This window comes from Toxorhynchites rutilus, chromosome 2, assembly GCF_029784135.1.
Source record: "Toxorhynchites rutilus septentrionalis strain SRP chromosome 2, ASM2978413v1, whole genome shotgun sequence".
Taxonomy (NCBI): domain Eukaryota; kingdom Metazoa; phylum Arthropoda; class Insecta; order Diptera; family Culicidae; genus Toxorhynchites; species Toxorhynchites rutilus.
Window position 1 is genome coordinate 55092205 of NC_073745.1, and position 26356 is coordinate 55118560.

The 26356-nt window shown below is 37.2% G+C and overlaps 2 long non-coding RNA genes across 2 annotated transcripts; one reads left to right on the forward strand and one right to left on the reverse strand.

Moving 5' to 3' along the window:
- The first annotated feature begins 20939 nt into the window (after positions 1-20939).
- Positions 20940-21922, forward strand: LOC129768093 (uncharacterized). The gene is made up of 3 exons (XR_008741631.1): positions 20940-21007; positions 21067-21504; positions 21560-21922. It is a non-coding gene; the product is annotated as an uncharacterized LOC129768093 (long non-coding RNA).
- Positions 21923-22866: 944 nt separating this feature from the next.
- LOC129769738 (uncharacterized) lies at positions 22867-24056 on the reverse strand. The gene is made up of 3 exons (XR_008741959.1): positions 23980-24056; positions 23481-23920; positions 22867-23424 (listed from the first exon to the last, which is right to left on the reverse strand). It is a non-coding gene; the product is annotated as an uncharacterized LOC129769738 (long non-coding RNA).
- Between the last annotated feature and the right edge of the window lie 2300 nt (positions 24057-26356).

Genomic DNA, 26356 nt, shown 5'->3' on the forward strand with positions numbered 1-26356 from the left:
GAAATATTCTGATACCTGAAAGTTGTAGCTTCAAACTGATGCGCATCCCATCGATATGCGTTGATTTTTCACGAAGTTGCAGCATGTCAAAAATCACTAAAATTTTCCGACTTCGCACTCTGTTCCTCTAATTTTTTTGTCGTGTTTAGTTGCCACTGCCCGTCAACCCCAAGAACGCTGTTTGCCGCTGCTTTGTAAATTCACTTTATTGTACCTTTAGTTATGCAAAAATCCAAACAATGTTTCGAGTGCAGCGAAAAAACCTTTTTTTTTTCACAGAAAAAAATTCAAATTTGTATTTTTCATCAAATACACCATTTATTATTATTGAAAAAAAAACAGCATGATCATACACAGTAGATCCTAAATAGTAAGTACGTTTGAAGTGAAAAAATTATCAACTTGTTGCATTTTCAACGAATTCAAACAGAATATTCTGCGGCGCTCTAACCTCGTAGTTTTGTTACACAAAAATGACTCCGAAATTAACATTTTTGCAGCCCAAAAAATGAAATATTGCCATATACCTTGCGAAGTTTTTGGTTAGATATTCCAAGTGTATGAAAAAAACATTTTTCGTGGGTGAGAATATAGTTGCCACGGCCTTCTAAAGGTTTAATGTGCCAATGAAAATGGCCATCTCGATTTTTCATACGGGACATCCTGCGAAATGTTGATTTGCACGATAAAATATCCTGTGCAAAATATTAGCTCAATGTCGCAGACGACAAAATGTAAATTTTTTGAAAACCGAAAAATCATTAAAAAAATATATTTTTTTTGAAAATCCCAATTTCATGTACTCCCTATGCAATCTGGATTTAAAAAAAATTATGCCATATGTCTTAAAATTATATGAAACGTAGAGATTTATTTTTTACTCGTTTTTTTTTTTTTGTTAAATATTGCTTTTTTGGCACTCAATTTTTCCGTCAGAAAGGTCGATTTTTGATCACACAAATTTTTCGAGATGACAGTAGATCTCAAAGTATTTTGTAATTTGAAGACATTTGGTATCGAAATTTTTGACGTAGAACTACGTCTTTCAGGAAGGGTTCCAAATCAGAAAACAGGTCACGTTTTTATGAAATAAAGTTAACGTTAATAACTATTTTCACTGTTAACGAATTCTCGTGATTTACATACCAATCGAATCGAAAATTCTCTAAGATTTGAAGAATTGAAGAATTGAAGATTTGAAGATACATTACAATTCGCTAATCTCTAAGTTTTTGTTTAGTTTTTGTTCCCACCGAGCTGTGTTTCCTTAACACGGACTTCCAAATTAATGTGCCTGGGGGAATCCGCTTTGCAAATACATGCAAGTCAGGGGTATTTTTTGGTGTTTTTTTACTCGCTTGTCGTTGTGCAGACCGGAATATGTTTCCCTAAAGCGTACTTTCAAACTGAGAAGCCTGGGAAAATCATCATTTCAGACGCGGTTCGAGAACTACGTGAACATGAGATGTGCAATAATTTCAGAGTGTTTTCACAATGAAGAAATACAAAAATAAATTGATCGTTTGACAATTCTTCCGTTGACATATTTTGGTAGTTCTAGGCGTCATATCAAACGTAAAAGGACGTTCATCAAATTTATTTGTAACGAAGAACATAATCTATTACAAAAATTTTGATGCATTCTAAAATAATATTCGAAGTGGTAAACAAGTGGATTGCATAATATAGTGGCGTAGTTCTACGTCCAAAAAATTTGCGGTTGTGTCCTAGATACCACCCCTCACATTTTTTTTAAACGCCGATTTCACAATCGTGGAGGCTTGTTCAATCGTGTATTGCAACATACCACCGTGTCTCATGTGAGAAATACTTCCAAGAAGCGTCAAGAAGCAGACACTAAAATGGTCAAGACAGTTTGTCAGAATTCGAGCGCCAGAAGAAAGTCTGTTTTGTCCAAAAATCTTTGAAATATTCTGTTTATAAAGGATAATAGTGTAAAATGCATCGAACCGCATTTTCGGGTGTGGAGATGTTCGACCTTCCTACATCTCTTCAGGGACTGCAATGTACAACATGGGCTGAAAAGTCCCGGGATTTTTCAATAGATGGAGCCACTTAAAATGAACAAGATTCATTTTGAGAGGTTCATCAATCACTAGCGTATGTGTGTTTCATGACACTTCGTTTATTTGTCCACAAACTTGTTTGAGCATTCGTGTAGAAAATGGAAAAAGAGAAATATTGTATTTTGGTCAAACATTGTTTTTGATGGAAAAAACTGCTGAACAATCAATGCAGTGGTTGCAGAAATGTTATCAGTAGTTTAGTGAACATCGTCGTGAACAAGTGAACAAGTCGAGATCACAAAATTTTAATTGCTGTATTCCTGTAGATGAAAACAAAATCGCAATTGAAAACAAAGGCGCAAAGCGGTCAAAGTTTTTTGAAAATCGAGAAATCACCCAAGGGGGAAGTAAACGAAATGGGGGTTTTCGATTTTTTTTTTATGCCAAATGTCTTTAAGTTGCATAAAACGTCGAGATTTTTTTTTGTCAAAAATCGACACTGTGGGACTTTTTTTTCGGCATGCTAAACGAAATGTATGGTGTAGGGTGCCAATAAAAATAGTTATCTCGGTTTTTCATTCGGGACTTGCAACGAAATGTTGATTTGCACAATAATATACCATATGCAAAATATTAGCTCATTAGGACTTCATTTACTGGTGTCGCAGACGTTAAAATTTGAGTTTTTTGAAAATCGAAAAATCTGCGGAAATCGGGGTTTTCGTTTCGCATGCCGAAAAAAAAGTCCCAAAGTGTCGATTTTTGACAAAAAAAATTTTTTCGAGATGACACTAGATCTCGACGTTTTATGCAATTTTAAGACATTTTTTTGGCATCAAAAAAAAAATTCGCGCCACTCTCCCTCAAGTCCGATTGAGCTGAAATTTTGCATAGGGTGTTTTTTCGAGGTGATGAACATTTTTTATGGGGTAACTTTTTGAAACTCGAGATGACCATATTCATTGGCACCCTAATGTATATGGTATAAGAGCAGATGAATAAAAATGAATTCAATGTCAAAAAATGTCATTTTTATTACATTTTATCTATAAATAAAAATTGAAGGCCAAATGTGTTGGTAAACGCAAAACCCAAGGAAGAAATGGTTCAATTTGAGTCATATATATTTCGTTGTATGCGTATCTCCCCGTAGATCAATATAGCGGAGAGAAAAATCGGAAAATTCGGAAAATTTAATTCCCATATGTTCTACGATTAGCTAAGCGTTGTTAGTCCATTTGATGTTGGAGCTAACGAAATTGATTTTTGTTCGAAAGTGGAAAAGGATTTTCAGACGGAATAACGCATTCCTATATCATTCTTCTATAATTCTTGAAGAATCTTGAACGAGAATTGTGTCTGAAAATAAGGAAATTTATATTAAAATTAAATCGTAGGGTCAAGGGTTAAATAGGTAGGGTCGAAGGGTCAATTAGAATATGAATCAATGAACAGTTCTGCGATTGGACCCATGATCGCTAGTAAGAAAACGTGAATGTTTGGAGGTATTGATAACAAAAAAATAATTTTGGGTGGGACGAGTATGCCGGGTCAGCTAGTTTGAAATAAAGACCTCGAAAACACTCATTACACATTTTTATTATTATTATTTATTTTTTTGGGTTGGTTATCTGCACTGAAAAAAGAAATAAACTCAATTTCAATAAAATATTGAAAAAGTTTTTGTTAGAAAAACTTTTTAGCCCTAAATATGCACAAGTTGCGATGTATGGAAAAGTTGTAGGGCACATACTTATCTACCATTTATCAACCATTTCATCAAAATCTAAGATGACCATTTTGAGAAAATCGACTTTTAGTTTTTAAAATCGATTTTTTTTTTAGTGTAGGATTTAAAAACATATTTTTTTAGTATTTTGTTCTGAAAACTCAATTATTTTCCTAAAACTCTTCCATAGATCACTTTTTTGTAGGACTTACCATTTTCGAGTAAAAAAAAATATAAAAAAACGGTCAAAAATATTTGGTCCTCTCCATATGTTAGTCTAGATAAATTTCACACGGTTGAACTCATCACTATTTGGAATCGGCTATGTCACGATTTCCCCTCAACATTTTGACGATCTTTTCGGTTGAAAACGAATCAAAAAAGGGTCAAATTTTGACAGCATTGAAGACACAAACGAATTAGCTGCGTGAACTGAAGGCAATTACCGAATACAACAATAAATGGTGTTTCCATGACTGGATGGTTCGCTAGAGAAAGGGTTTTGCTTCAGAAGGGTCCTTTTTCAAAGGTGAGATCAATAAAGCAATCTCTTGAAATTCCCGGTATATATTTGACAGAATGTAATATTTGTGACCAGAATCGATAGTTGCTAGCAAAAGGGAGTTAGAATCAGGATAAGCGAAGTGATTCTTCGAACGCGAACTCTCAACACCACGACGAAATGGAATTTCAAAAATATTATGTATTCCAACACGTGACGAAAGAGATTTTTTCTAGGCATCCTAAAAAGACATCCGAGAGGACTTCAATATTCAACAGTTATCATCTGGAATCTAAAATTCGAAATTCGTACATTCTGAACCACCAGCTATTCAATTCCTAAAGTGGCAAGTTACAACTATCATCTAGAATCTTATTCCGTATGCATATCGGTAATCCAGAGCGGTAACAAAATGATAATCAACCGGGACCCGATTTGATAGGTTCATCTGAAAAATAAATCTAATAAAATCCCTAAACGTGATGATTCGAAACTATCTAGAGCTCCTGCTTAACGATCCTCACGAATAGCCGAGTTTTGAATTAATTTATTTCGGTTGAAAAAACTGCTTTTAAATTAAATCTATTGTTTGTAAATGCTCAGATTTGGTCAGATAGCGGTTGTATAATTCCAGAGAAATAATAAAATGCCAACCAAAAAAGTTGTCTGATTTCGTTGATTTAAAAAAAAAAGTATCAGTCTCTGGAGAAAGAATTAAACCAAAGTATCAAAAGTTGCCTCACACGGTGGTATTGCATTTTTGGTTCAACTCTTCCAACAGAATACGTTTTTTCAATGTTTTATCAAAATGTTAAAAACATTTTTAAGGCGATCAAATATCCAGAACACGTTTGATACAAATGACTCGTTACTAATGTATGAAATGAAGTGGAATTTGCACCAATTGTCTGTGAAAGACGTTTCTCAATGACGACATACCCTACTCGATAAAAGTTATAATATTTCTGACCAGGTTATAATCGTACATCGTACAGCACCCGTCGATTCTAGAGAAGTGACAGCTCCTCTTTCATTGTTCATTCATGTCGTTGGAGAAATTATTAGATATAATGTTGTTCAGTTTTTGACGTGAAACAAAGTTGAAATCAATAAATTAGTTGTTTAACTAAACTACGGACATCACTAGACTATGATTCGCTTGATCGTAACAAAACAGTGGAACTGTCTATCAGATAAGCTAATGTCAATGTCAGTGAATTGTTATATGAATATACAAATACCCAAATAACTACGCTAGTGGCACATGCTTTCGTAGTTGCTATTTTGACGTGGGACTACCTCTAACCGGAGAATATGGGGGGTAAAATGAAAACCTAAACACAGAACATGCAGGAAAAAATGAAAGATTCCGAATGCTTATAACTCGAACATTTCTTACTGGATCGGAAAGATGTTTGCATCAATTGATAGGGAATATTTCTACGCATCTATCGCAATTAATGAAATGTTATTTTTCATTAGATAAACAATTGAATAACTGTAAAATGTTAAGCGTTATCTAAACGCCCTAACTGCCTCGTTTTGATTGGCCCGATTTACGGTTTCCCCAACACAGCCATCATAATCAAGCAGCCTTGGGGAAATCGGCATTGCAAGTACATGGAGATATGGGGGCTTTTGTTCTCAACGAAATGTGTTTCCCTAACACAGACTTCAAAACCAAGGAGTCTGGGAAAATGGGCTTTGCAAATAATTGCAAACTGCGAGTTCTTTTGTATAGTGATGTCTAAATTTTTCATTTATTCGATTATCGATTAATCGTTCGGACATTTTTCAATATTCGATTCATTCGAATAATTAATTGTTTTTCAATATTCGATTAATCGAGCGAATATTTATCTCTTGTAATAATCACGTATCACGTTGTCATTCTGGTCGCGTGGTCTATCGGGTTGTCGATGTTAGATGGTTGGATGAAAAAATGTTGGATAAAAAAACTATATGGCCTAATTCTTAACCTAAAAATGCATTAGCCTTGAGAAAAATTCTTTCTTTCCATTAATCGCGATTACAGTGGCAATTATTCGATGTATTCATATTTTGATTTTAAATTATTCGATACCAAATTACTCGATTATAATTTCAGATATTCGATTAATTGAATTAATCGAACGATTAACCGACGTATCTACTTTTGTACTCGCTTGTCTTTATGCAGACTATTGTTGATTCATGCAAGGCGGGGGAACTTCTGCGCCCGCCTGTTTTTTTTGCTCTCAAAAAAGTGTTTTCCTAACACAGATTACAAAAGCGGGTACGAACACAACGCTTTGGCTCGGTTATTCAAGATTGTATTGATGGATATGCCTTCATATCTTCTGCACACTGAATTTCTACGCATACAATTTGATGATTAGGCAAAATGTTGATAACCATTTGCTGCGATAACACCTATTGATTAAACAATATGCGTTCGACGTACATGTCAAAATCGAAACTGAGTGCCTGAAATTCATCAAATCAAGCATATTCGAGTTTCGAGAAATACGTACACTTGAGAGATGCAGACTCCAGAGGAAAATGTAAAATGAAACGATCGTTTGATAGTTCCCAAACCAAACGTAAAAGGACTGTCATTAAATTTACTTGTAATGAAGAACATAATCTATCACAATGCATGAAACATGGCATTTATTCAATCTCTTTACTCACAAAGCAAATATATTGAATTCAATTGAATTCGGAAATTGTTTCAATCAATCAATAATTTAATCAATACAAACAAATGATTGCTAAGCTAAGGTAGTCCCACGTAAACCTTGCGGTTATATCATAGATAAAACCAACCCATTTTGACGTAGGACTACGTCTTTCATTTCTATACCGGGGTGTAAAATCAAAGTTTCGAAAACGAAAGCGTTACGCCGGAGACCGAGATTTTGAGCGTTAATAGCTCCTAAACAACGAAATGGTATGATAAACACTTCATTCGAAAGATAAAATGTCTACGCGTTCTATACTTGTTACTTTTTGATCCAAAAACTTGTTTCAATAGTCTTAAAATTGCTTTCAAAACAGGCTATTGAAATCACCAATCGGTATATAAGCGAGCACCGCTCGGAAATCTACTCAGTTCTAATTGAACAGCGATTGGAGCATGTTGTCGCTGTTGTGGCGAAGCTCTTCGTTTATCGTTTATCATGATGAACGGTGTCACCAAGAGCCTGTTTGTGCACCTTAGGCTAGACATGAATCCATCAGGAGGAGAGTGATGCCACAAACGGTTCCCCGGGAAGATCTCGAAGCAGCCGCTACACACACACACACGTACACGCGCGGAATTCTTTCCGTTTGGATGCCATTCAGCATCGAGAAAGATCCGGAAAATAATCTGCCAGTTCCTCTGGGAATTTAAAAATACATTCATGTGAAAGAGTTTATTTGAATGTTTTCTATTCATGTAACACTGTGACCAAATACATTTGGTTTTGTGATTTTTCAATCAATCGCAATTAACAGGTTGGCTTCTGAAGATTTTTCTTCCCCATCAGTAGGATATTTCCGTATCCAATATTGTATGCGCCCGCAATCGATTCTTGCTCTGTCGCCGAAAGTTCCGAGCTCAGAGAGTTCATTCCCCTCTAGTTTGCCTTCCAAATTGCCATCGTAAACCACACCTTCTCTCGATTCAATCACACACAAAAAGCATACTTAAACGATATTCTGGTGGTGAGACACATTCATTTCTCGTGAGGACATCGACAAGACAACATCGTTGCCTAACGTGCTGGAGGAGGTGGACGGCGAAGGATCGACACATACACGCGCAGAATTCTTTCCGTTTGGATGCCATTCTGCATCGAGAAAGTTCCGGAAAGATCTAATCATTGCTGGGAAATAATCAGCCAGTTTCTCTGGGAATTTAAAAATACATTCATGTGAAAGAGTTTATTTGAATGTTTTCTATCCATGTAACACTGTGACCAAATATTTTTCAATCAAGTACTATTAACAGGTGGTTATCGAGTTAGTATTAACCACTGGTGGGCTTCCAGTATCGAGGAAAATGTGGAAATATCTAATCGTTACTGAAAATAATCTGCCAGTTCCTCTGGGAATTTAAAATTACATTCATGTGAAAGAGTTTATTTTAATGTTTTCTATCCATAAAATATCCATATAATACATTTAGGTTTGTGATTTGTCAATCAAGTACAGTTAGCAGGTTAGCTTCTGAAGATTATTCTTCAGAACAAGGTTTTTCGTATCCTATATTGGATGCATAAAACCTTGTGCCTCCAACGTAACGCTCTCGTTTTCGAAGTCTCCCAAATATTCATTTATTCATTCATTCAGAATGGATTTAGATTCAACTTCAAACAAATGATCTCTAAATCAACGATAGTCCTACGTCACCCTTGCGGTTATACCATAGATATAACCCACTTCCTGTTTTTTTAACACTCCTATACTCGCGCATTGGTCTGTCAGACGGAGGAATCAAGAATTCGTTCATTTCTCAGAAAATAAGAACACTATGACTTTGAGATTCTCTCTAACTTCGTTATTCGTCGTTCGTCATCGTTTAGCGTATCGCATGTGTTGGTACAAAGGGGACGTGTGCCACTTTTTCCACACTTTCGGTCTGACACACCGACGCGAGTATAGGAGTAACTTTTTTGGACAAGTGCTTCATTTCATATTCTGGAATACAGATCGGACTCGATTATATATAGTCGACCATTTTTTTTCAACAATTATTTTCAAATCCTATACATAATCGAATCTCGAGATAATAATATTTTCATTAATGTATGAATGTCAAACATTAATAGAAAAATAGCTTGTTTGTGATTCGATTATGTATTGGACTCGAAAATTAACGTTGAAAGTGGAATTGCGATTATATATAATCGAGTCCGACCTGTATTGTTGAATGAAATGTGTAACTTAATGTTAGTGGCGTGGAATATTTATTGAATAAAATGCATAAGATCATTACCGGACTATTCTTACTTGATTTCATATTTCAGATTAATTAACTATTCGTCGATATACTGTTTTGTCTCATATTCCGAACAGTCTCAAATTCCGAACACTTCATTTTTAAATGTAAATTTACTACACTTTAATGTTATAAATAATTGAATAATGAAAGCCCTGACATTTTTTGAGGTATAAGCTTCATTTTAACATCATTTACAGGCTGTGATATACCTTATAATTTGAAATATAAACATCTGCAAAGAAAGTGACAGTCAAAACCAATGATAAAATGTTTGCGTTAGCAAATTCTGTAAAAGACAAGCATCGTTAATTTTTCAGTTTTTGTAGTTTTTTCAACTATTTTGTTTGCTGTATTCATATTAAGTGCTAGAAAAGGTAAGGGACCATAATAAATGGATGAAAAAAAAATATATATTATGCAGAAATATTCATTAAAAAAATTGAGTAGTGTTCGGAATTTGAATCAAGTTTCTATGCACGATTCAAATTCCGAACACTTCATTTTAAATGTAAATTTACTAAACTTTAATGGTATAAATAATTGAATAATGAGAGCCTTGACATTCCTTGGGTTATAGTCATTTACAGGTATCGATACAGCCTATAATTTATAATACTAAGCATTTGCAAGAAAGTGACAGTCAAAACCAATAATAAAATGTTTGCGCTAGCAGTTTTTGTAGTTTTTTCTGCTATTTTGATTGCTGTTTTCATGTTTAGAGCTAGAAAAATAAGAATCTACAATAAAAAAAAATATTTTATGCAGAAATATTTATTAAAATTATATTTTATATTATATGAAAAGTAATCGAGTTTCGACGTATGATTCAAATCCCGAACACATTAATTTTAAATGAGAATTTACTGAACTTTAACGTTATAAATAATTGCATAATGAAAACTCTAACATTTATTGATTTATAGGTTTCATTTTAAAACTCATTTACAGGTATCGATACTGCCTATAATTTATAATACTACACATTTACAAAAAAGTGACTATCGAAAACCAGTGATAAAATGTTTGCATTAGCAAATTCCGTAGAAAACAAGCATCCTGAATTTTTCAATTTTTGTAGTTAAAACTATTTTAATTGCTGTTTTTATTTTCGTTCGGTAAGAATCTCGTTACGAATCTTTTAATTTAAAAAAAATCTTTTATGCAGAAATCTTTATTGAAATTAGCGTTAAAGTAGTGTTCGTAATTTGAATCCAGTTTCGACGCATAAATCGAATTCCGAAAAAAAAATGTTTGAACAAACTATTTTCCGGCAAATACAGCGATAGTTCACAAATTGGGGTACAAGGACAATCCAATTCTGGAACAACAATATAAAAAGACCATTTTTTAACAAATGTTTGCAAGCTCTTTCCTTGCAAAACGAGGATCGCAGGTGCAAACCAACAAGAGTAAAATTTATTTTCTTGGCGACGATAACCGCGAAGATGACATCACGGCCATAGAATTGCCACCGGGGCAAGAATCGCCTACCGGGTGCATAATACGCTGCGATTGGATGACAGGAACGAAAACAAAGAATCAATAACATAAGGGCATATACAAAAGAAAATTGAAATCGAACAGAATTGAATTATGTGAATTGAGTATTAAAATTAAAAGTAAATTGAAATAACATTGTTGAACGTGTTAAAATTAAATCGGACAGAACAATGTAAGTTAAATCAATGTATTAGGTGAATTAATTACTGATTATTAAAATAATTACAGCTTAAAGCATACACTTACAAAAACTGTGTTTGCTTTTGGGATCGTCCGGATTTATTTTTTGATTTCGCGCGTCAACAACAGGTTTTCAACTAACATTTGAATTTTATTTTCATTATACGTATTTGTTTTTGATAGTTTTCATGGTCTCGAGACCAACGGCGCTATATTCTTTTTCTATTTTTTCTTGAAAGCTGAGGATATTTTACGTAACATATTCAAAAATCAGAAATATGTTTCTTTTTTTTTAATTATAATTTTTCAAAGTTAATCAATGGTCTAAAAATCATGTTTCCTTTTTTTCCAAAAATTTCGTTTTTCTAAAATTCATAACTTTTGATCTATCTAACCGATTTGGATAATCGACATATTAAATTGAAGTCAATGAGCTAGTCTTCTTTGAAGAAATATTGAATTTGCAAAAAAAATGGAATCCTGTTCGCATAGACCTCGTCTAGTCGCATAGGAATATCGAACGAAGACTAAATCATGTTAACTTTAGAAAATAATAATTCAAAAACGATAAAAAACACACTTCTGATTTTCGGATATGTTATTTATTAAAAATCCTCAGCGTTTTAGAAAAAATATAAAAATATATAGCGCCCTTGGTCCCGAAACCATGTAAACTAGGAAAAACGAACACAATCGATAATTACGAAAACCAAATCCCATTTTCTTGCGTAAGTAAGTAAAATATTTTGACGTAGGACTACGTCTAACCGGAAGATATAGGGGGTGAAATGGAAATCTAGGCACTGAACAAGTAGGAAAAAATGCAAGATTTGGAACGCTTATAACTCGAGCATTTCTCAATAGATCGCAAAGGTTTTTGCATCAATTGATAGGAAATATATCTACGCTTCTATCATAACGAATAACATTTCATTTTTCTTGAGATAAATAATTGAATAATTGTGAAATATCAAGCATTGTCAAAATGCACTATGTGCCCATTTTTGATTGGTCCATTTTGTGCTCCTCAAATCGTACCGACCAAAACGGGCAACCAGAGCAGCAGCGAAATAGAATGAAGCACGATTGGAAAGGAAAAAGAAAAAAATGAACGAAACGTTGGTCGCAGTCTCACACATGCGTAATTCTCGAGCCAGCCAGTCAGCTTAAAAATCCCCGCTCCGCTGCCGTAACGATTCATTCTTTGTATGGACACCGACTGGACAACATCGTTGCTGGACGAGCCGGACGGCGAGGAATCGAGTGCCTTTCTCAAGGCAAGAGAGCGGAGGTGGTAGCGCTGGAGTAGAGTAATAGAGTAGAGTAGAGTTCTCAAAGGGCCTTTCTCAAGGCTAGAGACGAATGAACTGCAAAAGTTTAAAGTCTCTATAATACAATACCTTCCTTCCTTCCGTAACGATTATTCTCATCCGAACCGTACACCACATCGTTTCGCATCACATCACATCAACAAACCAACCCAAGCAGCCATGACTGGACATGGTAAAGGAGGAAAAGTGAAGGGAAAGGCAAAATCCCGCTCGAACCGTGTTGATCTGAAGTTCCCCGCAAGGGTAGCTAGGCCGAGCGCGTTAGTACCAGTGCACCAGTCCACCTAGCCGGCGTTATATAGTTTCGGCCGCCGAAGTGATCGAGTTAGCTGGCAAAGCTGCTCGCGACGATAAGAAAACCCACATTCGGAACAGAACACATTCGGTTCGGTGGACATCAAGACAACAGGCAGTTGCAGCGAGTGGCGAGTGGCAAACGCAATCGCAAAACGGCATCAGGTAGCAGAAGAAAAAAGTTTGTTCTTTATACAAACTGCTTTGGTGGCAAATCCAGAACAAGGCGGCATCGATTGGTTTTTTTTTCAAAACCACGAGTACTAAGTTTTCTAAATTGGAACCATTCCATAAAACAAGGCGCTTTTCAGGGCCATTAAACCTTCCAAAAAAGAATTTAGGAAATACAGTTCAATGCTTTCTAAAACATTATCCAAAATAATAATAAAACACAAATTGATTTTTTCATAATTTGTTTGTCAGGATCTGATGAGTATGTGAATTTGGCAGTTGTTCTGAGCTTATTGATAGTTGGGGACTTTCCTGATTATTCAATTTTCACCAATTCTTGAATTGTTTCCAGATTGAAAGTACAGTAATTTACAATTAGTTCGACATTTAGCTAATTGGACGGACATGTGATGCGATTTATTTAGTTGGACATTTTTGTAAACATAGTGATCCAAATTATGACCCCACATTGAAAGTCGACACTGTACCACTGTCATCGCAAATGTTCAATTACAGGTTAAAATCGCCTCCAATGTGACACTGAGTGGTGATAATGCGACGTGCCATTGAATGTAATTTACTGTAAAATATGTCACAAAGCTGGATGGGAAGAAATTTTCCAACTGTGGAAGCTGTGGCGAGTGGCAACAAATCGCTAAACAGGAAGGTTTAGCCGAACAAGATGGGGATATCGAGTGATAACAAAACAATAAACTCTTTAGATTGAAGATAATTTTGTGATCCTGAAAAGGACCCTTTTTAGCCTGCATGTGAATCCAACGAGCGAACAAATCGTAATGAATGTATTTTTTTGCCATCGCTCCCTTTTAACGCTCATTCGTTCGTCTCGTTGGACTCGCCCCTCTGGCTGAGTCTGCCGATTTGTCTCTATCCTGTGAGTGTGTACCGCTAGAGTATAAAACACGCGGACCCCAAAAAAATATCTTATTTTCTTTCAAACCGTAAACCCGTGTGGTTGTACGGCATCGGCATCGTGGACGTAACAAAGGAGGACAAGTTAAGGGAAAGGCAAAATCTCACTCGAACCGTGCAGGTCTCCAGTTCCCTGTTGGTCGCATTCACTGATTGCTCCGCAAGGGTAACTAGGCCGAACGGATTGGTCCCGGAGCACCAGTATACCTAACAGCGATTATAGAGCTTCGGCCGTCGGAGTGCTCGAGTTGGCTTGCAAAGCTGCTCACGACAATCAGAAAACCCGCATCAAGAACAGAGCAGCTTCGGTTCGGCGCTCATCAAGGCAACAATTAGTTTCAGTGAGTCGCAAAGTGTTTCTCCGGCACGACGCATTAAATGTAATTTACTGAACAACATGTCACAAGCTGGATGGGAAGAAATTTTCCAACTGTGAAAGCTGTGGCGAGTGGCAAACGCAATAGCTAAACAGGAAGGTTTAACCGAACAAGATGGGAATATCGAGTGATAACAAAAACACAACACCAAAGGTTCTTTTCAGAACCACCAACATGTTCATAAAGAGTAAACAGTAAACTAATTCATTTTTCAGGTAGATAGGTAGGTATTCACGTAGGAGAACAAAATAAAACAATATATTTAAAATATATATTTAACAAAAGCTGTCCCCTTTGTATAGTCCTACGTCACTCCGGTTATGTCCCCGACATTACCCACCCGTCTTTTTCCACAAAATACTAGCTTATTCGCTTGAATTTGATATATCGATCATCTGAATCGGTTCAGTAATTCAAAAGTTATGAATTTTTTAAACAAATGCATTTTTGCTGTTCGGAATTTGAGACAAAAGTGTTCGAAATATGAATCACTGACATAAATGGTGTTCGGAATTTGAGACAAATGTGATTAATGTAATGTAATGTAATTAATGTCATACATATACACACTTGTAAAAGACAAAGAATATGCAAACTTCATATTCCAGAACCTTTATCATCTGGTAATTATCTTGTTATACATTCTTCTCTTCGGTAAAAGACCCGAAAAACACGCAACAACTGCATGAAATGTAAAAAATATGTTTGTTTCGAGCATGCAGTTATGCTATGTTCCGATTCTTGTTCCAATGAAACCAATTTATACTTTTATACTTCCATGAATTATATTCAGTTGCTTACTTTTAATTAATAACAGTGAAAATTTTGAATTTCATTATTTGTGTTGGAGTATCGAACATAACTCTGTTTTGAGGAGGCTGAATAAGATGACTGTTAAACATAATAAAGACGAAGAAAACATATTTTTTTTGAGTTTTTTCATTCAATCATACCGTCTTCTTCAAATAAATGCCAATAAAGCCTGAAAAATACACAATGGCAACATTACAGAGAAGTTCAATTTTCGGTCTGTGACACCGTGCGCGAGTATGCGTATGATTTTGCACGAGAGTACAGGGGGGTTAAGTGTACTTATTCAATCTGAAATTCAAATATTGGTACGGTACTGAGTAAAAAGTCTTCATCATTATACTGTTCATTGGTAGAGAAGAAGATTTCCAGCACGTGAGTTTAATACTAGGTGAAATTACTTCTACATTTTCGTTTGAAAACAATAGTCACTCTTCTTCACACACCATGTTTAGGAGAGGTGCAACTGCAACATAAACCACAAGCCTATCATCACCTTCTTTGAATTGGATAAAAGCACCAATCATGAAACGGGACAAAGAGCCGTATCCCTATTCTTCCGTGCCACAGTTACAGTGTAGATACATGTATCCCAATGCCAAGCCTTTTTACCCCGAAGCAAATTGCCAGGTGTGTGTGGATGGGTATGTGTTTTCCCAAGCCCACCTGTTTTAGCGACTAGTTAAGATGCACTACCTGTGTTGTTAGCAATACAATTTGCTTGCGCGAAAACTTCAGTGTCTTTACCCTAGGGTGTGTTATTCAATTTACTCAAACTTGTATGCTTACAGCTGAGGTGTTGGTAGTAATGCTACAAGCAAAGTTAGTGAGAATAACGAACACGGAATCAACGTTGAATGTACATTCAAATCTCATAATTTACCTTCATTTTCACAGATAACATGAGGTATAATCTCCCGAATTCCACACATGCAGCAAACTCATTACCTGTATCCTCTTATTTTGATGACGAACGAAACTTTTTCCATTTCCATTTTGTATCAAATTCGGCTTCTTACGCAAAAACTTCATACCGACTTCTAATTTCCCGCTGCTCTGTTCCCTGGTTTTCCGCAGCCCAAATCATAACCAACGTTATCAGCAAAAAGAAAACAAAATATAAACTTGGTTGGGACTTGTCACATTATGTGTTTCGGGCGAAATGCTCACATGCAAAACAAAAAAAAAGGAAAACGGTAGACAACGAACAATGTTTTTGCGTGGGTGGTGGATGGGTGGTGAGTTTTCCGCGCCTTGCACAAATCTCAATTATGTGCACATGTTTCGAACTCCTCTCAGCGAAGAGATACGCATCGGTTATGACTGTGTACACCATTAACGCTAATAAGAAGAGTAAAGTTGCAGGAAAAGTTGACTTTTTGTGCCGGTCTTGTCTTTCAACGGAAACAGTTTTCAATGGTTTTCTTTTTCTTTACAATCCGTGTTTTGTGTTGGGAGTGGCGTTAGCTCAATAAATGACACGGAACACGCTACTGTGGGTGCATATCCGGCAGTCATCAATGGGTTTGCAGTGCTCGTTTAATAATGTTCAGTAGTCATGCTGGATAAAAGCCTTTTCGAAATCAAATAACCATTTACACAAGAAAAGGTATGCGGATTTTGAATGAATCCTCGCTGATTTTCCAACCGATGCTGTTACTGAAACTTCGCAAGATTACTGTGAGACTACAGCGCATCTGTTTCTTTTCGTTTCTGTTCGAACAATAAAAAAAAACTTATCTATATCTATATATATGTATGTACTATCTGATCCGGCAAACTTCGTCCCGCCCAAAATTTGTTTTTTGTTATCAATACCTTCAAACATTCACGTTTTCTTACTAAGCGGAAGTTCATGAGTCCAATCGCAGAACTGTTCATTGATTGATCCTCTAATCGACCCCGTTGAATTTACCTTTTGATAGAAAAAAGTCATAGGAGGGTTGTGTCCGAGACACGACCGCATTGTTGACGTAGGATTCCGTTAGGCTATTTGTTGGTTTTGGATATGTTCGAAGAATTACATTGTTGAACTCTTTGACAATGATTCCGTGGCCCTGAAAAGGGCCGTTTTGTTTGGTTGTTGAGTATTGTTTCTTCATTCCACCGGTGTTTACCGAGTGATGATGACAGAAGGGTGGTAAACATTCGTTGAATGGTGCGTATCAGATAGAAGATGCCGAAGTGGAATGAGATATGATTAAAACCGCCCTCTGTGACCCTAGACGAGATGCCTCCTGTGTTATGTATGAATGAAATATAGAAAAAAAAACTCACAAATGCAATATAAGATAATTTTCAATACCGAACACAATTATCAATTTTTCTCATCAGTAAAAACACGTTACTTCATTATAGAGAAAGCATATTTGAAATGGAAAAGGTAATTTTCTTTTATATTTTTTACTTTCTAAGTGTTTATTCAACCTTTTATTCACCCCAATGCGAAATTGTAATTGGCCCAACAACACCTAATACTATATGTGGAGCATATGAGAAATCACTTTTTCGAATATTTTTGCACTTTTCCAATTTTTCTCTCTCGTATTAAATTTCCTTAGTTGAAAATGAATGCAACAAAACAGACAGCTTAAACCGAACGACCCGTTCTCGAGCGGGAACACACCTTGGTTTTTATTTATGAAATTGAAATAAATCGTTTCATATATCAAGTCATTTTTTACACAACTGCTACCATTTACAATTTTACATTTACACTTTTGCTAAATTTTTCACAATACACGATCGGTCATTGATATGAAATTTCACGAAGCAACCAACATTAAAGTTCTAAATTGAAATTTTATTTGCTAGAATTTATCGTAGCACTCACCTTACTTACACTTTAAAAATGACCCCAACTTGCATATACTTGTAATTCCGATTTCCCCCGGGCACCTTGGTATTGATGTCTCTGTTAGGGAACACATCTCGGTGGGAACAAAAGCTCCCCCTACTTTCATGTATTTGCAATGTTCTGCTTCGTCTTTTTCTTTGTTCACGGAGACTTAGAATCTTACGATTCATTCGTCTCCGCTTGCAATGTCGATTTCCCCCAGGCAGCTTGGTTTTGATGTCTCTGTTAGGGAACATATTTCGGTGGGAACAAAAACTCCCCTTACTTTCATGTACTTGCAATACCGATTTCCCCCAGTCAGCTTGGTTTCGATGTCCCTGTTAGGGAACCGCTGCATGTGTCGTCAATTTCGACCAATCAGAAGTGGGTATTTCCGATAAGATAGGGGTTGAGATTTTTCAATTGTTTGATAGTTAGTTTTATGATATATATTATTTTATTCAACATTAAAAATTGTTGTATAGTTCCGAAATCGATTGACGCAACAATTTCATCCAACCATCATGAAATGACTGAGCAATAAGCGTTTGAAATTGGACAATTTTCACGATGTGCTCGATTTTCGATTTTCAATTTGTACCCCGTACCCCGAAAGACGTAATCCTACGTCAAAATCCCAGTACTTCTACCAAAACTCATCATTATGATATCAGATTATTTTCAGACACAATTCTCGTTCAAGATTTTTCAAAACTTGCAAATAACATGTTTCTCCGTTACATGGAATAAATGTTTGATACAGAAAATATGATAGAATAAAGACAGACACCACCCCTCTCCTCCCTTTAGAGAGGGGGAGTGTCCATTCACCGTAGAAACGTTTCGTGCCTCCTAAAATCTTCACATGCCAAATTTGGCTCCATTTACTTGAATAGTTTTCGAGTTATGTAGAAATTTCTTTTTCATTTGTATGACAGCCCACCCTAAGAGAGAAGGGAGGAGTGTCGAACCACCTTAGAAATGTTTCTTCCCCATAAAACCTTCTTGAATGGCGTTAACGTTCCCTGTGGAACTTTTGCCGTCTCAACGTATGCATTAACTAGCGTCATTTATTAATACTTAGTTGTAATTTCTTAAGCAAAATAACAAGCCTTGAATGTATTCCGAGGGGCAAGCTCTAGAATACGCGTGACCACAGTGCAAATCGAAGGAAATTTCTCTGAAGAAAAATCCCCCGGCCAGAACGGGAATCGAACCCGAACACCCGGCATGATAATGTGAGACGCTAACCACTCGGCCACGGGTGCCCATAAAACCTCCACATGCCAAATTTAGTTCCGTTTGCTTGATTAGTTCTTGAATTATGTGGAAATGTATGCTTTATTTGTATGGCACGGGAGGAGTGTCTATTCGTCATGGAAACGTTGTGTGTCCCCTAAAACCTTCGCATGCCAAATTTGGTATTTTCTTGATTAGTTTTTGAGTCATGCAGAAATTTGTCTTTCATTTGTATGGCAGCCCCCCCTAAGAGAGGGGGTAGGAGTATCTAACCACCATAGAAGGTTTCGTTTGCTTCAATAATTCTCGAGTAATGTAGAAAATTGTGTTTCATTTGTATGACAGCATGAGACATGATCGTAAGTAAGAAAATGTGAATGTTTGGATCTATTGGTAACAAAAAATAAATTTTGGGCGGGACTAAGTTTGCCGGGTCAGCTAGTTCATGATAAAAGAAGTTGAGTGAGGGCAAGTACTACTTGTTATAGGTATTCAATCAACTTCAAGTAATAGTATTCATTCGAATCGCCTTCGGGTCTGAGGATCTGATAAAATACTCCCACGCCTCACAAACACGGATTTCGGCAACAGCTGACTTCACCAGAATATTGACCAAGGCCCTGGCAATCCTATTCAAACTAACAAAAATTGAGCGTTGGTAGCATGGATGCCAGGTGATTTTTTCAGATGTCTCCACATGGTACGAAAAAAAATCTTGTCTTCACAATTATATTGAAGAAAACGAAAATTCATAACTTACTTCTGAACAAAATTTGATAGCTTATTCATTATTGATACTTGTGTGGATGGTGAATGTAATCTCTCTTTTACATCTAATACTTATGACAGACATACAACTGTACTAGCGTTGTACTTCGAAAATTGTATGTCTGTCACCATGTACAGCGCTAGAACCATGCAAGCAACTCGGTACAATCACTGTACCTGTACCGACCTATTTTACCGCTGTAGATGGCTACAGTCGTACTGTGTGCAGCGCCATAGACGGTTAGTGGTGGGTAGCATGAACAAATCGTATCAAAACACTTGGCAAACAGTCTTTTCACTGACTTTCTCTTGAGTTAATAACTCAGAGTGGAAATTTGTTTGTTGTGTTTGATAGTTAAGACGCTAAATAAAAACGCTTTTCATTGAAATATGTGGTGAAAATTGGAAAAATTCTGATTGTCAGTTTGACATACGGTACAATGTACAACCAAAGTATGTCTGTCATGGTACGATAGTACCTGTACAACGCTGTACTCTTACAACGCAAGTACAGCTGTATGTCTGGAATAACGTATTTCTCCCGAAACGCGCAGACTACCCATTTATACATAACGTGTCAATGCGACGCAGCCCTGTCATACATGTTTCGCCCGCTTTGAGGTTTGTCCCAGCCCTGCATCATCCAACCAAATCACGCAGCACCAGTTCTCGGCCTCTTTCTCATTCGTAGTGATCCCCGATTTTTGAAATTAATCGTTCATCCACTAATCGAATACTTTTAAGCAGTTTCCCACAATCCAATCCACGAAAAAAACATCGACCTAACAACGACCGTAACGCTGTTACCTATTCACGATGACGACGATTGGGTATCGACATCTGGATACGGCATTAGTTTGCATGAGGCAAACTATTCTCTATCATATTAGTCGGCCCGAATCAGTTTATATTTGCTAAAATTTGTATGAAATTTTTTTCTTGGCATAATTTTTTCTACTTAAAGTATGTTGTCAATTTGAATTATTTTCTATAGACGTTCAGATATTCTCAAAAAAACTTGTCATTATAATATAAAATTATCTCAAAACATATTTTTTATGACGTTTTTTCACCACTTGCAGGCAATGATGATTTTCAGTTACATAGAGTACTAATTTGATTAAGGAAAAATCATGTTCATTCATAATTTTCATTTTAAAAGTGTATTCATTCCTTCTGCAAATCCATACTGTCATGCCTATCCCCCAATATCGTCAACGCGGATAGTTCGTTAGTCGAAAATACTGAATAATTAAACAAACCAAATGGCATCGCTGGTGGTTCTTTTTTCCACTCCGCTAAACTGTCATCTCAAACAAAAACAAATGGATCATACAACTGGTGAGTATGAAATATATTTCGGCTTTTTAATTATTAATTATTTTATCTTGTCTTATCAGCTATGAATACATTCGACTCGTTTGCTTCCATCAATCGGTAAGTGAGAAAGATGATTTCTCCCATCACCACAGTGCGGATTTCCACTACTATCACAGCAGCCAACAACATCCGTTTTCCTGCAGCAGTAACCTCCAACCCCTGTTGGCAATGCCGGGGGACAGCATCAACAGCAGCAGCAGTAGAATTTGACCATGGTATGGTATTGCGAAGAACTTTCCATATTAGAGGTTCCGTGCTTCGCGCACATTCAAAAATCCTCTTCAGACACGAAAACCCAACGACAAGGAGGTATTTATCAACTTGCTCAGCTGAATTACCACCCCGGAGGAACCCGAATGCACTGACTCCGTAGTATAGTAGAATGAAAATAGGCGAGGTAAGCGAACGTAATCGCATGAAAAGTTAATGTTCGCATTTTTATCCGGATCATACAACTGGTGAGTAGGGAATTCATTTCTGCTTTCACTTACTAATCATTTTATTTTGTTTCAGCTATGAATACATCCGACTCAATCAATCGGCGAGTGAGAAAGATGATTTCCCTCATCACCACATTGCTTATTTCCTCTTCTGTCACACCAGCCAACAGCATCAGCTTTCCCGCAGCAGTATCCTTTAAGTCCAGGGTGCTATTCCGGGGAACAGCATCAACAGCAGCAGGACCTGGCCATCGATAGTATTTCGAGCAATTTTCCCCATCGGAGATCCCGTGCTTCACGCACATTGAAGAATCCTCCTCAGCCACATATCTGTGTCATCAAGGGCAAGGAGGTATTCATCAATGTACTAAGTCGGATTTGAATCGTCATTCCAGACAACCCGGATGCACCGATTCCATTATATACCTTATTTTTATTATACATGGTTTTTTATTATTTTTTTTCAATAAAATGATTAAAATCGATCAATGTATTTCCTTTTCATTTTCAATAACAAACCAATACAAACAAGCAGCAAGCAGTGCTGGAAGCAGCGCTGCAAGCAGGTCGACGCCTTGCACATGTTGGCGAAAAAGTGGCGTCAAGTTGTTCGATGAATGCATATGAAAGGTCGATAACTCGATTGCAAGGTGGCAGCATTTGAGGTCGATTGTTGACATTTCATCGACCCGATCTTGGCAGGCAAAACGGAATGTGGGAATTCTTATTCGATACGATTAATCGATCCAAATAATCGATTGATCGATTAATCGTCACACTGCGAAAATTAATTAGCTAGACTAATTCGTAAATTGTTAGAGAAAATGATTCTACTTCGTTTGGACAAGTGGGTTGAAACGAACAATTTGCTGTCAAATACGCAGTTTGGCTTCCGCCGAGGTAAAGGGACAAATGATTGTCTCGCGCTGCTATCTTCTGAAATCCAAATCGCATTTGCTCGCAAAGAACAAATGGCTTCCGTTTTCCTCGATATCAAAGGGGCATTTGATTCAGTTTCCATGGAAATTCTCCCAGAGAAGCTTCATAATCGTGGACTTTCACCAATTCTCAACAATTTCCTGTACAATTTACTGTCAGAAAAGCACATGATTTTCTCTCATGGCAGCTCGAAATCTTCTCGTTACAGTTTTATGGGCCTACCACAAGGCTCCTGCCTAAGCCCCCTCTTGTACAGTTTTTACGTCAATGATATGGATGATTGTCTAACTAGAGACTGCACGCTGAGACAACTTGCAGACGATGGAGTTATTTCCATCATGGGTACTAATACCCACATTCCGTTTTGCCTGCCAAGATCGGGTCGATGAAATGTCAACAATCGACCTCAAATGCTGCCACTTTGCAATCGAGTTATCGACCTTTCATATGCATTCATCGAACAACTTGACGCCACTTTTTCGCCAACATGTGCAAGGCGTCGACCTGCTTGCAGCGCTGCTTCCAGCACTGCTTGCTGCTTGTTTGTATTGGTTTGTTATTGAAAATGAAAAGGAAATACATTGATCGATTTTAAGCATTTTATTGAAAAAAAATAATAAAAATCCATGTATAATAAAAATAAGGTATATAATGGAATCGGTGCATCCGGGTTGTCTAGATTGACGATTCAAATCCGACTGAGTACATTGATGAATACCTCTTTGCCCTCGATGACACAGATATGTGGCTGAGGAGGATTCTTCAATGTGCGTGAAGCACGGGATCTCCGATGGGGAAAATTGCTCGAAATACTATGGCCAGGTCCTGCTGCTGTTGCTGTTGATGCTGTTCCCCGGAATAGCACCCTGGACTTAAAGGATACTGCTGCGGGAAAGCTGATGCTGTTGGCTGGTGTGACAGAAGTGGAAATAAGCAATATGGTGATGAGGGAAATAATCTTTCTCATTCGCCGATTAATTGAGTCGGATGTATTCATAGCTGAAACAAAATAAAATGATTAGTAAGTGAAAAGCAGAAATGAATTCCCTACTCACCAGTTGTATGATCCGGATAAAAATGCGAACATTAAAATATCATGCGATTACGTTCGCTTACCTCGCCTATTTTCATTCTACTATACAACGGAATCAGTGCATTCGGGTTCCTCCGGGTGGTAATTCAGCTGAGCAAGTTGATAAATACCTCCTTGTCGTTGAGTTTTCGTGTCTGAAGAGGATTTTTGAATGTGCGCGAAGCACGGAACCTCTAATGGGGAAAGTTCTTCGCAATACCATACCATGGTCAAATTCTGCTGCTGCTGCTGCTGTTAATGCTGTTCCCCGGCATTGCCAACAGGGGTTGGAGGTTACTGCAGCAGGAAAACGGATGTTGTTGGCTGCTGTGATAGAAGTGGAAATCCGCACTGTGGTGATGGGAGAAATCATCTTTCTCACTTACCGATTGATGGAAGCAAACGAGTCGAATGTATTCATAGCTGATAAGACAAGATAAAATAATTAATAATTAAAAAGCCGAAATATATTTCATACTCACCAGTTGTATGATCCATTTGTTTTTGTTTGAGATGACAGTTTAGCGGAGTGGAAAAAAGAACCACCAGTGACGCCATTTGGTTTGTTTAATTATTCAGTATTTTCGACTAACGAACTATTCGCGTTGACGATATTGGGGAAGAGGCACAGACAGTATGGATTTGCAGAAGGAATGAATACACTTTTAAAATGAAAATTATGAATGAACATGATTTTTCCTTAATCAAATTAGTACTCTATGTAAGTGAAAATCATCATTGCCTACAAGTGGTGAAAAAACGTCATAAAAAAATATGTTTTGAGATAATTTTATATTATAATGACAAGTTTTTTTGAGAATATCTGAACGTCTATAGAAAATAATTCAAATTAGGGTCATGACAACGTACTTTAAGTAGGAAAAATTATGCCAAGAAAAAAATTTCATACAAATTTTAGCAATTATAAACTGATTCGGGCCGACTAATATGATAGAGAATAGTTTGCCTCATACAAACTAATGCCGTATCCAGATGTCGATACCTAATCGTCGTCATCGTGAATAGGTAACAGCGCTACGGTCGTTGTTAGGTCGATGTTTTTTTCGTCGATTGGATTGTGGGTACCGTCGTTCTGCAAAAGTCGTTGCAAGATACCCTGAATAATCTAATCTGTTCACGTGGGCCCTAAAGCTGGGTATCGAATTCTCTACGGAGAAAACTGAAATGGTCGTTTTTTCTAGGAAGCACGAACCCGCCCAATTCCAGCTTCACCTATCCGGCAAAACGATCCAACACTCTATGTTTTTCAAATACCTGGGTGTATATTTTGATTCTAAGTGTACCTGGGGGAGACACATTGCGTATTTGAAACAGAAATGCCAGCAAAGAATCAATTTTCTCCAAACAATAACCGGAACATGGTGGGGTGCCCATCCAGGAGACCTCATTCAGTTGTACAAAACAACGATATTGTCAGTGTTAGAATATGGCAGTTTTTGCTTCCGATCAGCTGCCAGGATTCATATTCTCAAGCTGGAGAGGATACAATATCGTTGCTTGCGTATAGCCATGGGGTGTTTGCATTCGACACATACGATGAGTCTCGAAGTTTTGGCAGGAGTACCCCCGCTTACTCTTACTTCACTGAATTATCCTACAGATTTCTCATCCGCTGCAAGATCATGAATCCATTGGTGATTGATAACTTCGAAAATCTACTCCAACTGACTCCTCAGTCAAGTTTTATGTCTTTATACCATGAGTACCTTACCCACGACGTGCACCAGGCTTCTCCAACCAAGTTTGCTTCCCTCACTTCTGCAATTCCTCTGTCACTTTTGATCTGTCCATGCGACAAAAAATCCATGGAATCCCAGATCACCTACGCTCCGATTCTATTCCGCCGATATTTTCGGCAGAATATGGGAAAGTTAGATCTGATAAAATGTTCTTTACTGACGGTTCATTCATAAACGGGTCCACTGGCTTCGGCATCTTCAATGAAAATTCCAGTGCCTCTTTCAAACTCAGAGATCCTTTTTCCGTGTATGTCGCTAAACTGGGTGCGATATATTACGCATTAGGGATCATTGAAACATTGCCCATCGACCATTATTTTATTTTTTCAGACAGTCTCAGCTCAATAGAGGCAATCCGCTCAATGAAGGTTGATAAATGCTCATCTTATTTCCTAACAAGAATAAGACAACTATTGAGTGTTTTGGTCGAAAAATTATTCAAGATTACCTTAGCATGGGTTCCCTCTCATTGCTCGATTCCGGGGAATGAGAAAGCGGACTCGCTAGCTAAGGTGGGCGCTTCAGAAGGCACACTTTTTGAAAGGCAAATTGCTTATAATGAATTTTTCCACATTCCTCGTCAGTATACGCTCGTAAGTTGTCAGCGCATGTGGAGTGGTGATGAGTTCGGTCGTTGGTTACACACGATTATCCCTAAGGTCTCGACGAGTGCATGGTTCAAGGGATTGAATGTAGATCGTGATTTCATTCGCGTGATATCTCGGCTTATGTCCAATCACTACAACCTAAACGCGCATCTGTATCGCATTGGGCTCGCAGCAAACAATCTTTGTGATTGTGGCGATGGCTACCACGACATCGAGCATGTTGTCTGGTCGTGTATCCGGTTCCATGCTGCTCGCTCTCAGCTCTCTAGAGCACTGAGAGCACAAGGCAGACAATCGGATATCCCCGTCCGGGATATCCTGGGTAGCCGTGATCCTGATCTTCTGCTTCATCTATACCTGTTCCTCAGAAACGCCGATGTCAACGTTTAATGATGTTTCCTTCATAGTGTCCCCGTTCATATCCCTCCTATCCGATCGATAAACTTTTACTTAGTCGCGGCAATACATACGCACACTCTTTACAGATACAC